Raw genomic sequence first — 15,586 nt, forward strand, 5'->3', positions numbered from 1 at the left:
TTTTGGCTAGTATCGTGATAAATTTCTCAGTAGGTTTCTTAACAGGATCATCTAAAAGCCCTTTTTGTAATAGGCTTGGATGCCCTGGAGCATGACTTTTTAGAGAAACTTATGTACCTCTTCAAAAATTTGTCGTTGATTCACCTGAGGTATCCAAAGTATATATGATTCACGTGTGTCAGAAAAAGTTTCAAAGTTAATATCCCATAGTGAATCAAAGACTACAAGTAAAGAGAATTCAGAAAAAATTTTAGAAAGTGATATAGTCTCAACACAGTTTGAAGTTTTAGACTCTGATTCAATTCTTAGCTCCTCCTTTAATGGTAAGCGTTTAAGATCTATTGAGGGAAGGATTTCAGAGTAAGGGTTCCTTCGGCCCATGACAACCATCGAGGTATTGTTTTGCAAGGCATCCACTATTTCTTTTATCATGAGATCATTTGAATCTGCAAAGTGTGTCAAGTAATTATTCAAAGAGATGAGAAATTCAGCTAAGAGTGACTCGTTTTCCATATTGAAGCCCGTGATGATCTGTTCAAGGATTCCATCGTCTTTAAAAGTGGATGGACACATGCTCTCTTTCTCTTGTCCTGCACAGACAGATTGAAAATCAACAAGGGAAGCATTGATGTGAATACTCTATTCATTAACACTACTCAGTGGAGGCATTAAATTGTTAAAAGTGTATAACTCAGATGGTGACCTCAACTGGGTGGTTTCAAATTCCAGAGTCATATCGAGCAACTCATCCTTCTCCTGACTCATATCATCATTCAATTTAGAGTGGTCCAAACATGTTTCACAAGAGTTAGAAGGGTCGGTTGTAAGGGGCTCATCATTCACATTTAAATCAAGCATGTTAGACGAGTAGAGTAAATCCTTATGACCAATCACTTCGTGTACTTCTTGATCATTGACTTGGACAATACTTAAGATTGATTCTAGGGGAATTTGGGCTACACATTCATAATCGTCATCCCAATACGCATCATCACCTAATTCCATGCTATACACTCTTGGGATGGGATCGCTTTCCTCACATATTCTCTTTCTAAATTGATTTGAGGTTTGAATAAACTAACCTCTCCCTCATCATTGAAACCTATTGTGGCATATGAGTGAAGTGTGTCATCATCATTGTATTTGAAAGACACCCATGTCTCTTGACCATTCCTTTAGACCATCATCGAGATCGACTCATCAGCAAATTGAACTGTATGCTTATTATCACAATCCAACTTTTCATTCTCAATAGTTGTATTTTCCATAATCACATCACGTGAACTCAACTATTGTATATCGTTTATAAGCTCTTCAAATCTTTGAAGTGTATTTTGTTGGATGAGCTTTAGATTTTGTATTGAATTCTGAAGTGAAATCTCTTGGATTTCGGAAGTATATGACCCAAGAGAATTGTCACTATGATGTATTGCTGGTTTATCTTCCCAATTTTGATGGTTCCGCTGGTTATAGTCATATGGATCATAGGTGGGAGAATATATGGTTGATAATAGTCCTCACTCCCATAATTATGATTGCGTAAGGACTTATTAACCGATGGAGCATAATATTCCAGTTGGTTCTCGATGATGGTTTGAGAAAAATCTTGAGATATATGTTGAATTACATCATAATCATTATATACTCCTCCCCAACATCTTTTATCCATCTCAACATAATGACATACCCACTCTTCCATGGTGAAACCCTAACTCTAAATTTAATAATAAGAATAAAGAAAAATCCTATAGCAATAAGAGATCTAGAAATAGGAAGAGAAAGAATTAGAAAGAAGTTACCAGATTAGAAGCTCCTATGTTAGAATCCTGTAAAATAAAACACAATAAGTTAGTTTCTAATTTTATTTTTTAAAAAAAAATTCTAAAGTTAGAATGTTCTAAAAAAAAAAAAAGAAAGATGAGTTAGTTTCTAAAAAAAAAAATCCTAAAATTAAAAAGTTTTTAAAAATAAACTAGTTCTTAAAAAGGAAAGTTTCTAAACCCTAAAATTAGAAAGTAATGTTAGTTTCTAAAATTAAAACAAATCTTAGAATTAAAATTAGAAAAATAAAATCTAATCCTAAAGTTAGAAAACCCTAATCTTAACTTAATTATAAAACTAGTTAATCTCAGAAAAACGTAACCGTCAGTCCCCAGCAACGACGCCAAAAACTTGTTCACACCCCAAGTATAGGGTTGTGATGTAGTAATAAACTTGGTAAGACCGATGTCAAATCCACAGGGACTAAACCTTGTATGTAATCTGAAAATAACCAGAACTAGAACTACGTGAAGATGAAATCTAAATCTGGAATAATTGAGGAAGTAATTATGATTAAAGTGAGTAAAACTACTTAATGAAATTAAAAGTAGGAACTAGGGTTTTCAAGGATCCACTTATAGAGATTAGGGAGATCTACGCTTGATTCATAAACACAACTGGAATCAAAGTCCTATCTTCATCTAGATGGAAGATAATATGTTAAAAATCCAAATATGAACTTCCTTTGATATAGTTTTCAATAGAAGATTGGTATGAGAATTAGAATTGATTCCATCACAAAACCATGCCCATGAGACAAAGCAAACAATAGAATTTAACCAATCCACAACCAATCTGAGAGATATATGAATGTTAGGAAGGGCTCCATCATTCAACCATGCCCAAGAGATGATGGTGAACAACAGTGTTCCCAAATTCACAGTCCTTATAATCCTAAGAATATGCTTAAAGCTATCGTGGATCCATTGTAATTTAAGTCACAACAAACCATTAAAAACTGAAAGTAGTCCTATTAATCAAACTATAATAAAATAGAGTTCAAGTAACATGAATCAAAGCCATAGAAATCCCCCATCACACTACAAGCTTCACCTCTTAGCCCTAGCTAAGAGGTTCAGCCCATCACAGACATGATGAGGCAAAATCCCTTAAAAAGAAAGCATCTAAGAAAGAAAACAACTAAAGAAGAAAAGGAGAAAATAAAGAAGAAGAAAAACAAAGAGGAAGGAAGGAAGACTCCCAGCCGCTGGCCATCCACTCTCTCTCTCTCCTTCTCTTGCTTTCACCTCACGTGCATGGCCTCCACGGCTGCCCCAGGCTTGGATCCCTTTCCTTCTCTTCTCCTTTATATAGAACCACCAAGGGAGTCATTTAGAGTGGAGAACTTCATATGGAAGTCTTCCTGATGTAGCAACAGGCGGTAGAAAATTCTATACCAAGCAATTTGCGCAGGCCCGGTTTACGCAACCATGAAAACAGTGCCGAAAATGCCCACTTCCCTTTCATTTTTTCCAAAGAAATAACGTCCCTTAGGGCGTTTTTGGATGAGCTACACGATCGACGGTTTGGGTCATGAAGATGATTAAAGATAGTGGGCCACAAACGGCCGAAAAATCTGGATTTCCCAGATGCAGGAGCTGCGTAAACAGAGTACGTTGTGATACTCGGTGGGCCCCACAATGGTATTTTTGGAAGAATCCACCCCATTCATTGGATTCTTGGTGAAAAACTAGTTGGGAAGGGGTGGTTTTGGTAGGTTCTAGCATGGCCCACTATACCAACTCAAGTCACCGTTCATCCGGCATTTTCTAACTATCCACATGCGTACACGTGTATGGGCCAAAAAGGAAAGCTAGTTGAGGGTCTTGCCCCCCCTATAGAGTGAATGGACGGTCCAGATCTTAGAGATGTGAGATGGGTGGGGCCCGCAATTGAAAAACGGACGAACAACATAATGGCGCTATCCATTTTTTGATTTATTTTTTTTAGTCTGTTAGCATGCGCTAACTGACTGGTGAGATTTGGTGCACGACCAGTGCACATGGGCACTATATACGCACGATGCACATGTGGGGTCCACTGTGATGTGTATCCAAAATCCACTCTGTCCATTCATTTCTTTGTATAATTTAAGGAGTTGAGACCGAAATTGAAGCATTTTCAGATATCAGGTAGGCCCTAAATCAGGATTTTAGGGGCTGATCTGTCCGTTGGGCCACTTTCACAAGGATCCAATGGCTGAAATTTAACGTGTACAGTTAATTTATGGTTCTCAGGCCATATCTGAAGTTTTGAACTGAATGGATTGAGGGAACCCTGTGATCTTGCATTCTGGATGATTTTCGGGCCCGTTTAACGTGCATGGCCTGATTTTCTTGAATCTCTGGCGTGTAAATTCCTCGATCTCGGTCCCATGGAGTCCGTACCTTTGCCTTGGTGACTTCGGAGCGTTAATTCCATGCTTTTAGTACCCTTTTTCAGTCCAAGCTCCTAAATTCACCTTTCAGCACAAACACGATTAAAATATGGCATTAAACAGTATCATGTTTATAAAAGTAGTTAATAACTGGGGTCTAATATGCAATATTCGACCCTCAACAGCTCACCAATCAAAATCAACGGTGGAGATCTCTTCTCCACCAAAATGCAAGGTCTACATGACCCTTTTCATACAAGGAAATAGACATCATGATGGGTTCCATGGAGAATGGCCCCATCATGGGATGGATATAGGAATCATGGTAGGGCATCGGCCACACCTAGGGTCCAAAGTGAGATCCATACCATCAATTGGTAGGCCCCACTTGGCCCATCATCAAAACATAAAATCTAAGCCTATGAAAATACCCACCGTTGGATCTTCTTGATCCGATGGAATGCCAAGCTCCTTGGCCCTCTCTTTGATGGAAGATGATGAGGATTGAAGGGCTAGGATGGGAGATCTTGGAGTAGGAAGTGGGTCACACACAAAGTTCTCTCTCCTTAGGATTCTTCTCTCATGGTTGCTTGGAAATGGTGGAGAATGGTGTGAAATGCGAGAGGAGTGGGGTTGTGTAAAAAGGATGGGATGAGAGGAATGGGTAGTGTAAGAGAGAGATAAGTGTGTATAAGAGAGAGTTGACTTATAGGGGGTGAGGGGGCATGGGGTATGGGTTGCTTATCTTTGTTGGTAAGAAAGGGATGGGAGAGGCATGGGTTATGTACTTGACTTGTGATTGATTGATTGATGTGATGGGTTGTAGAGATTCTCTCAAATTTCACGTGTAGCGTTTCTTCAAAAAATACGCGGGCCCACATCTCCCGGCCTAGGTATCGCATCGACATGCAAGATGCGGCGTTTGAACAGCGACAATGGTGCGGTCATAATGGTACAAGTCTCGGGTCGAGCCTACTCAGAATTACATGATGCAACTTAGGGTCACACGCAAATACCGATTACAAGTCGAGGGTTGCCAGAATTCGATAGGGAGGACCACGGAAGTCTATGGAATGGTATGGTCTGAGGTACGAGTCTTACGTTAGCCACTTCCAAATTTTGGGTATATGTAGATCCCAATATTTGTATATTTGGAAGTAGTTCCTATTTCTACTCCACATACATCTCTGGCGTCGGTATCACCTTTTAGACTCGGTTAAAATATTGGTTTAACTGGGTTGGGTTGGTTCCTTGTGATGGACTAGGTTAAGGCCTTATCGGGTCTGATCTTGTTAGGTTTTATTATGGGAAAAGTTGAATTGCTCCCTCACACGGGAAGAACGATCAACTAACCATAAGAAAATCTGAACCAATGTGATCGAAGGCCCAAGGTGGGTTTTTGAGCCAATTTGTTCAATGCACAAGGCTCGGAGATGGAATGAGCAACTCTCCCAACAAAGGGATGAACCCTTAAGCTAAGTTGTTCGAGGATAGAGCTCGGTGGGGAATGATTTGTGTCACCAAGAACATTTACGACATAAGCGAATGGCTCGTAAGTCAAGGAGCTCAAGATCTGAGCTCTTCCCACCCTCCAAGTTGCCTCATCCAACCATCGCCAAGATGGTAGAAGTAATCCAGAGGGGATTATGCCCTAGGTTCAGAGAAAGAGAGCCCGACCTGATCTTGGCCGAAGAATAAGTTGACTGAGGTGGGCCGATGACAGTTTGGGGAGCAATTTGCGTCGCCAATTTTTGTGTGCCCCACATTGATGTATTTATTATATCCACACCATTCATCCATGTTATGAGATCATTTTATAAAGTATACTAAAAAGTATATCCACACCGTTTTGTGGGCTGCATCCATTTTCCACTCCAGCTCCTCTCAGATCTGGACATCAAACTCAGCATGTAGCCATATAACAGATGATGAGATAGACCCAACCGAAAATCTGCCCATCACAGCTTCAGCGAATCAGACACCTCATTTGGCTACCATTGCCCACCCTGCGTAGCAGAACGAAGCATTAGAACTTTGGGTTGACATTCAAGGCTAGCCTAGCTCCACTGATGGCTACGTCGGCCCCCAAGAGGGAAGTATCAGAAGGACATCTCTCATGCCGAAAAGGAAGAAGAACCTAAAAGAAATTCTGTCTAATAGAAGAAGTTAAAGACTAAAGAGTCTCTAGAAGAGGGTTGCGATCAAAAGATGTGTTACTGATGACTAGTATCCTATCTTGGAATGCAAGAGGGGTAGGTAACACACAAACTACCTGACACCTGAGAAGACTTGTTAGAAAGCACAACATCGCCTTATTGCTTATTCAGGAACCTATGGTCAGGGAATCTAAATGCCATCAGCTGGCAACGAAACTGGGCTTTCAGCATCACCTTTTAAATGATATTTTGAGGGGCAGAATCTGGATATTGGCTAAAGGAGATTTTCCCTTATAAATGGTTAATGCCTCTAGCCAATTGATCACATTCAAAATCAATCCAGCCTCCTTTTCTCAGCCCGTTCACATTACAGCAGTGTATGCAAGCCGATGTAAAGAGTAGAGAAAATTCCTATGGGATGATCTAAGATCTATTCATGGTATGGTCAGGGGTCCTTAGCTCATTTGTGGGGACTTTAACGCCACTACTAGCCCGAGAGAGCGGCTTGGTGGTACTCAACGTATCACAAGAGCAATGACTTATTTTCAGGACCTCATCAATGACATTGGACTGATGGATGCTGGGCACTCAGGCTCAATCTACACATGGTGCAACAACAGAGTTGGTACTAATCGAAGATGGGCCAGATTGGATAGGATACTATTTAACATTGACTGGATGCGAGCCTCCTCACCCTTCAAGGTGGATCATCTCACTCGATCCTTCTCTGATCACTCCCCTGTCTTACTGTCTTTCCACCAACCAATGGTTAGTACCCCCCACCCTTTCAGACTTCAGTGTATGTGGACTCACCATGAGGACTTCATGAGGATTATGAAATATGGCTGGGATGTTAAGATTGAAGCTCCTCCCATGATAAAATTCTTGATTAAAATGAAGAATATCAAGACCACACTTAGAGTGTGGAATTTGGAGGTATTTGAGAATTTACAGAGGAACATTCAGGTGGCTGAGGATGAGGTCAACAGGGCTGAGTATAATCTTCTGTCCTCCTAGTTAGTTGCCAACACCTTATCCCTCAACCTTGTGCAGGCTAAACTCAAGAAGGCCTACCTCCATGAAGAGATCTTTTGGAAGCAAAAATTGAGGGTCTCTTGGCTTGCAGAGGGGGACAGAAACACTAGGTTTTTCCATGATACAGTGCTGGATAAATATAGAAGACTCTAGATTAAGAAGCTTAAGAAGGACACGGCGAAAGTCATTGACAAGGTAAAAGACATTGGCGTCGAGGCGGAAGAGTATTATAGAAAGTCATCCTCTTCTCAACAATCTACTATGAACCAGGACCTTCTTCATTGTATTCCCTTGCTGGTGACTGAGGAGATGAATGTGGACCTTATGAGACCCCTAACCATGGATGAAGTGAAGCAGGTTGTCTCATCCATCCCTCCCGATAGTGCTTCGAGTCCGGATGGATTTGGGGGGTCCTTTTTCTCTTCATGTTGGGAAGTTATCAAAGAGGATTTGTTTGACATGGCCAACAAGTTCATCTAAGGGGGGCAGATTCCTAGAGCCTTCCAATGCACTCTTATCTATCTCATACCGAAAAGGAACAATCCAAAAGTCATCTCAGATTTTAGGCCAATTAGCCTGTGCAAGTGTATTATGAAGATCTTCTCTAAAATCATGTCTTCCAGGCTGGCTCCTATCCTCCCTCTTATCATCTCTAATCAACAGAGAGCTTTTGTGAAGGGCAGATCAATCACAGAGAATATCTCGATAGCTAGAGAGATGGCTTATGAGATAGACCGCAAGACCTATGGTGGCAATCTGATTATCAAATTAGATATGGAAAAGGCCTACGACCACCTAGAATGGTCCTTCATATCCAATGTGCTCCTCAAATTTGAATTTCACCCTTGTTGGGTCTCTTCCCTCCAACGTTGCTAGACAAACATGTGGTTCTCCATCCTAATCAATGGGAGAAGGTTTAGTTTCTTTTCAGCTAGTAAGGGCATAAGGCAGGGAGACCCGATCTCTCCCTCAATCTTTATCATAGCAACTGAAGTGTTAAGCAGGGGAATCTCCAACCTATTCTCATCTGGGGCATGTCATCCATTTCATCTTCTCAGGTGATGCCCTACTATCTCCCATCTTCTTTTCGCTAACGATGTCATTCTCTTTCTTAACGGCAGGTTGTCCAACGTCAGGAAACTCCTTCATTTTATTGTTGTTTATGAATCAGCCTCGGGGCAAAAAGTTTTTTTGTTTTTTTTTTAAATTAAAAAAGTCTTTCATTGATAAAATATTTTGCACACTATTTCGGACCCCTCAGACCAAAAAACAAAGAGAGGGTCTATCGTCGGGATCACAGGTGACCCCTATATATAAAAGAAAGCAAAGCCAGAAATAAGTAAAAGGAAGGAAGCAGAACTTAACAGACTATTTTGAGTGACCCTAGCCTGACCCTATCTAAGAACAGCAACCCTCGGACATGAATCGGGAGCATCATCAGCTATAAATGGATCACGTTTAGTTGACGATGACTCCCCTCCCGGGCCAGACCGTCAGCTGGACCATTACCTTCTCTGAGAGTGTGATGGAAGGAAAAAATTCCAAAATGGTGCATGCAGTTAATATGAGTAATCTAAGGTTTCCACTTCCACGGAATGTTGGACTGATTTGTGAGACTAAAAATCACCAAATTTGAGTCAGACTCAACCATAACTCTCTGCATACCTTTCTCTAAGCATAACACCATGCCATCGTGAATTGCACGAAGCTTAGCCAGGTTGTTAGAACCATTTCCATAGGCCGTAGAAAAATTGAACATGAAAGCACCATTGTCATTCCTGCAAACACCGCCTCCACCTGAAGGGCCAGGATTCTGTAACACCGACCCATCCACATTTAATTTTACCCACCTGGGGGTAGGGTGTTTTCATTTCACCAGGAACGAGGCAGTGCATCTCGTATTACAGGACGGCTGTCTAGAAACTAGTCCAAAGGGCCTGTCAAGACTACCCATCCGATCAGCGCCAATGACCAAGTTCGCCCACCATCGGACTTAGGCCAAGGATCTCCTGACGTCCATGGGGGAGTTGTCAAAGACCGTAGCATTCCTGGATCACCATATCTCCCACCGAATTAGAATTGGAAGCAGCGTTCTAACAGAGTTTGGCACAGATCCTGGTGTCGTTGCATTTCTCCTGTGATTCTGCTTGCTGACCATGGAATTATGATGCAGGGGGGCACACCACATTGTGTACTGAACTCAGTCCAGAGGGCGGTTGCATAGCTCCCAGCAAGAAAGAGATGGGCAATAGACTCCACTTGCGGACAGGCGTTTCCTTCTCGAAGGCAGCAGCAACACTTTGACGCAAGGCCCACACCTTTTGCTTGTACTCTGCTTTCAACAGGGATCGCATTTTAGAGAACTCTCGCCATAAATATGGAAAATTTTGGAGGGAGCGAACCGTGCCAAATCTAGCTTTCCCACTAGGTTAAGGTGGCCGAGTTCCTTAACAGTTTCCAGGTAGACCACAAGGAAAATGTACCTGAAGATTCAAACAGCCACAGGCACTCTGCATTCTCATCAGATGTTACGAAGCCACCATTGAAAATATCATCGATGATCTGTTGAGGAAGAAGGGAAAAAACCTGGGAGGGAGGGAGAGGGCCAGAGGCCCCGAGGACGTCTTTCACTTGCAACTCCATGAGCTCAAAGGGGATCGGGCTATCAATCAGTTGCTGAAGGGGGGCCCCTGCCCATCCAATGAACTTGCCAAAAATTCAAATCACCGCATCCAACATACCATTGGACAGTCTCCGAAAGGAGCGGGAAGAGAGACCTGACTCTCTTCCAGAAGGGGGACGCGCTTGGAGAAGAAGGCTGCTCGGCGATGGGGAGGAGATCCCTAATATACTTGCTCTGCATGAGCTTAACCCAGGGCCCCGAAATTAACAGCCGAAGCTAACTTAAGTTTGTAAGCTACCATAACTTCATGCAGATTTCTGACACCCAAACCTCCTTCTTTGATGGGCCTGACAATCTTCTTCCACGCTAGCCAATGATATTTTTTTCCCATCAATCCAACCCCAGAAGAAATTTGAGAAACTTTTCTCTAATTTTTCAATTACTTGACTGAGGATGTGCATTGCTGACATGATATGGATGGGAACGCTGCCCAAAACATGTTGAATTAACTTAAGCCTACCTGCTTGGGAGATCAGCCTGCCAGCCCAGCCCGAGGTCTTCCGACCCACCTTGTCCACCAGAAACTGAATATCTGAAGATCTAATTCTTCCTAGGCAGAGAGGGGCACCCAAATAGTGAATGGCTCCAACGGCTTGCTGGAAGCCAAGAGTATGCGCTATAGACCTAATTCTGTGTAGCCGAAGGGCTCTAGAACAGATGAAACTACTCTTACCTGTGCTGATTTTCTGGCCAGTTGCTTCCTGGAAAGCGAACAGAAACTAAAGGACCTGGCGGAGAGTCTCCCTAGAGCCGTTTGTGAAGAGCAGAATATCATCTGTGTATAATAAATGGGAGATGTTGGGGCTACCACGATGCATCAAGAAATGTTGAAAACCGACACTCTCGAACAGAAGTTGAGATTAGCTGAGAACGACTCCATAGCAATGATAAATAGGGCCAGGGAGAGTGGATCCCCCTGTCGCAAACCCCTAGAAGATCGAAAGAAACCCGTGGATTCGCCATTTATCAGGACAGAGAACCAGTTGTTCCCCTAACAACCTTGCATGATCTGCACCCACCTCTGGTTGAATCCAAATTTTTAAAGCACTTGCTTGAGATAATTCCAACTAACCCTATCATACACTTTCTCGAGGTTGAGCTTGAGGATAAGATTGCCCCCCCCCCCCTAACTTTTTGATTGATATCTCCAATCATCTCCTGGGTAAGCGTAATATTTTCAGCGATGGATCTTCCCTGGATGAAAGCACCTTGTTCCTACGATATCAACTTGGGTAATAAAGAGGATAACCTGTTAGGTAAAACCTTGGCAAAGATTTTATAAATCACATTACACAAACTAATAGGCCGAAAATCAGCAAAAGTGAAGGCAGACTGGGACTTGGGAATGAGGAAGTGTATGCTCTAGGGAGGGAAGCCCCAGCCATGAAATCATTCACTGCGTTGAGGATGTCTCTGCCCACTATATCCCAACAATTCGTGTAAAATGCCGTTGAGAATCCATCCGGGCCCGCGGCCCCATCCTTAGGTATAGAGAAAGCAGCCATTTTAACCTCGTCTATCGTTAGCGGAGCCAGCAAGGTGTCATTATCCATCTGACTAATCACTTGGGGGATAGGCTGAATAAACTCAGAACAAGGGGAGGTAGTCTCTGCTTGAAGAAGGTCTTGGAAGAACCTGACCGCCTCGGGGCAAAAAGTTAACACTGCCAAATCTTCTTTCATTGCTCCTAAGTCTATGTCCATGGCTAGAGCACTAAGGCTAACCAATCTGACAGGCTTTAAGCGAGCCTACTTCCCCATGACTTACCTTGGGGTCCCTTTAGCCAAAGGCAGAATCAAGCAGCCATAACTTCACCCGCTTATTCAGAAGATTTCCAACAAGATTGCAGGATGGAAGGCGAAGCTTCTCAATCCAACTACCAAACTAGTTCTAATCAAGCACCTCCTCTCTAGTATCCACATCTTCCTCATGTCAGCTATCAACATCTCGAAGTCGGTATCCAAAAGCATCGACAGGGTGCTTGCTAATTTCTTCTGGGGCAACTTTGAAGATGGTGACAAGAGACATTGGATTAGCTAGCAAAAGATTTGCATTCCAACTAAGGAAGGTGGCCTCGAAATCAGGCGTTCCCAGGATGTATTATGGGCTTTTGGTGCCAAGATGGGATGAAATTTGTTGTAGGGTTCATCGCTATGTGCTAAGCTCTTCAATGCTAAATACTTTAACAACCTCATCATCAGTAAGGGTGTTGCCCGATCTGCATCTTCCCCAGTCTGGAAAGAGATTTTTAAAGATCTCCGGTTCACCCTTCGGAATTCCAGATGGTTTCTTGGCATTGGCGACATCAGTTTCTGGTTCTCCAACTGGACTAGCAGAGGTTTTCTTAGAGTTGCAATGAGAGGATCTATTCCGTCGCATCTCCTTCAGATCTCTGTTTGTCAGCTCGTCTCCTCTGATGGAAGCGCCTCCTCTCTTCCTTAGCTCACTTACTCCTTGCGACCTCTTTACAGGTAGCCATCTGCAGTGCAGACGCTATGTCTGACCGACCTGATAAGCTTGTTTGACCTTGTCTTCCTCTGGTAACTTCACTCTAAAGTCGGCCTGGGATGGAATTAGAACTCATTAGCAAAGATAGTGATGGTCTAAATGGATGTGGAATGATTTTCTGTCCCCGAAAATAGCGTTATTTGTGTGGAAATTTATCCAAGGTGTTGTCCCAATCAATGTCGCGATGTAAAATGTTGGCATTCTGATGGTGTCGAAATGTGAATGTTGCCCATTGCTTCCTCCTCAGCCCCACCATCAACGGCCTTCAACTCTGCCAATTCCAGATGTTGTTGCTTCCCCTGTCGCTAGCCGGTCCCTCTGGTTAGACTCCCACACCCTTTCTCCCCCTCATTTAGCCCCCTCCAACCATGCGGCTGGGGATGTGAACCACTTGTTCTATTTGGGTGAAACATCTAAGTGTGTTTGGGCCCACTTTCATAAGGTTTTTGGCATCCCTTTTACCCAAAACCAAGCCCTGATACTAAAATTCCACCAGTGGAATTCTCTGGCCTCTCCCAAATCGAGGTTTAGAATCCTTCTTGGTTCAGCCCCTTCATTTATTCTCTGAGAGATTTGGCTGAGTAAAAACTCAGCCCAGTTTAATGGCACCAACATGGCAGCTTCTTCCATCATTCATTGAGTCAGCAACTGGCTGAGGGAGACTGCTTCTTTCATTATGGCCCTTGACAAGCACTCCCTTTCAGAAGTCATTTCTCTCCAGATTCTGAAGATTTCCTGTCTTCCCCTGCCTCTCCCTAGGAAGTTGACTCTAGTCAGATGGCTCAAACTGCCTGTTGGCTAGTTGAAGCTCAACTCAGATGGTTCTTCTTTAGGCAATCCAGGCCAAAGTGAGGGTGGGGGTATCTATAAGGATAGTCATGGCTGCTTTATATTTGCTTATAGGAGAAATTATGGGCTAGCTTCCAACACCTTTGCTGAAGCCCAAGCCTTGTTGGATGGATTGATCATATGTAACAATATTCGTCTAAACAACATTGCCGCTGAAGTGGACTCCAAGCTTATCTCTGATGCAACAAGTAACGTGCCTGTTACCTTTCCCTGGAGAATTTGGTGGATCATAGGAGCTGTCCATCGTTGGAGCAAGAAGCTTAACATCTCCTTTTCCCACACTTATAGGGAAGGTAACGCTGTTGCAGACGCTTTAGCCAGATCCGCCAGTGAAGGATGCCCAGACCGGATATCCAAATTGCGCTCTCTTCTCCCTAAAGAAGTTCAAGGATTGCTTGTCATGGATAACACTGGCTTACGCTCTTTCAGATTTCATTAAGCCTCCCTATTTCAGCTTTAGTTTCCTGTTTTTTCTTGTAAATGTATCATGATAGGTGGGGACCATCCCTTTTTGTAGGTCCCAAGCTGACACTACTAGAAAGCAGGGCAAAGGCTATGGATAAAATCCGTAGCTAAAGACCTATGGCTACAGTTTTAGTCCGCAGCACGACCGTAGTCGTAGGTGCCGTAACAATAGGTCTAAAGGCTATGGCTACGGATTTAATCTGTAGCCATAGATTAAAATAGCTACAGATATAATCCATAGCAATCATTTCTATAGCCAAAAGTAACTGTTCACTCCCCAAGTGTAGGGTTGTGATGTAGTAATAAACTCGGTAAGACCGAGGTCGAATCCACAGGGACTGATACCTGTACGTTATCTGAAACCAAGTAGAACTAGAACTAGACTAAGATGCGATCTAAACAAAATAGAATTTAAGAAATAATTGTGGAATAATTATCTAAAACTTTAAGGAATTCAGAGGAAGGAAACTAGGGATTCAGAGGATCCACTTGTAGAGATCAGGGAGATCTTATGCCTGCATCAAGGATTCAAACTGAACTTACTTGATCTGGTTTTCAAGAGATGAAAGGTATATGAATTAGAATGGATTCCATCATCCTACCATGCCCAGGAGACAAAGTAAATAACGGGATTAAACTAATTGCCAACCAATCGAAAGTACATGAAAGTTAGGAAGAGTACTATCAACCAACCATGCCCAGGAGACGATGGTGAACAACAGGGCCTCCTGACGTCATAAACATCAAAAGAGAAAAAGAGATATTCAAAGCCATTGCAAACCCATTGTAATTTCAGTCACAACAGACCATTAAAGACTGAGTAAATATTCTTTTAATAATCAACTCAAAACCAAGTTCAGTTCATGAAAAGCAGGAAATAGTGTCTCCCATCTCGCTACAGGCTTCACCTCTTAGCCCTAGCTAAGAGGATTAGCTACACATGATATGGGCTAAATTCTAACTAAAAGAAAGAAGAAGAAGAAGAAAACGAAGAGGAAGAAGGAGAACCGTTTCAGCCAAGCTTTGGATCCACACGCTGACAGCAGCCACGTCTCCTTTCAACCTCTTGCTTTCTTTTTCACGTCCAGCCCCTCCAAATTCCCTGTACTCTCTCTTTTTATCCTTCAAAGGGCGGTGGAGAGGTCGCAGTAGAGAACCGGCGCTGTTGGAGTCCCTCTGGAGAATTTCACAGCCAGCAACTATAGCTGCGTCGCAGAAACAGTTTACACAACCACAGAAGCAGCACCGACACTCCCACTTCCTTTGCTTTCTTTGCAAAGAAGCAACGTCCCTTGGGGAATAATTTGATGAGCTACACGATGGACGGTTTGGATCGTCCATCCGATCAAAGGTAGTGGCCCACATGATTCCGGAACATCCGGAACTCGCGGACGCGCGAAACAGGGGCCTGCGAACGCGGGGCTCGCTGTCGAAGTTGGTGGGGTCCATGATCGATTTCGGTTTCGAAATCCAGTCCGTCCGTTCGATTTCCCTCGGAATTTCGGTTGGAGATGGACGGTTTTGGTTGTCTGTTGATGCGGCCCACGGGATTAAATCAGTTGCACCTGCTTTGAACATTTTAAAACAATCTCCTTATGACCCCTGTAGCAGACATGCATGTATGTATGGCTGCCCACGGTCAACGTGGTTTTGATTTTTTCGATACCCTCTGCATGATGGATGGATTGGATC

The sequence above is a fragment of the Magnolia sinica genome, chromosome 7 (assembly GCF_029962835.1).
Source record: "Magnolia sinica isolate HGM2019 chromosome 7, MsV1, whole genome shotgun sequence".
Lineage (NCBI taxonomy): Eukaryota > Viridiplantae > Streptophyta > Magnoliopsida > Magnoliales > Magnoliaceae > Magnolia > Magnolia sinica.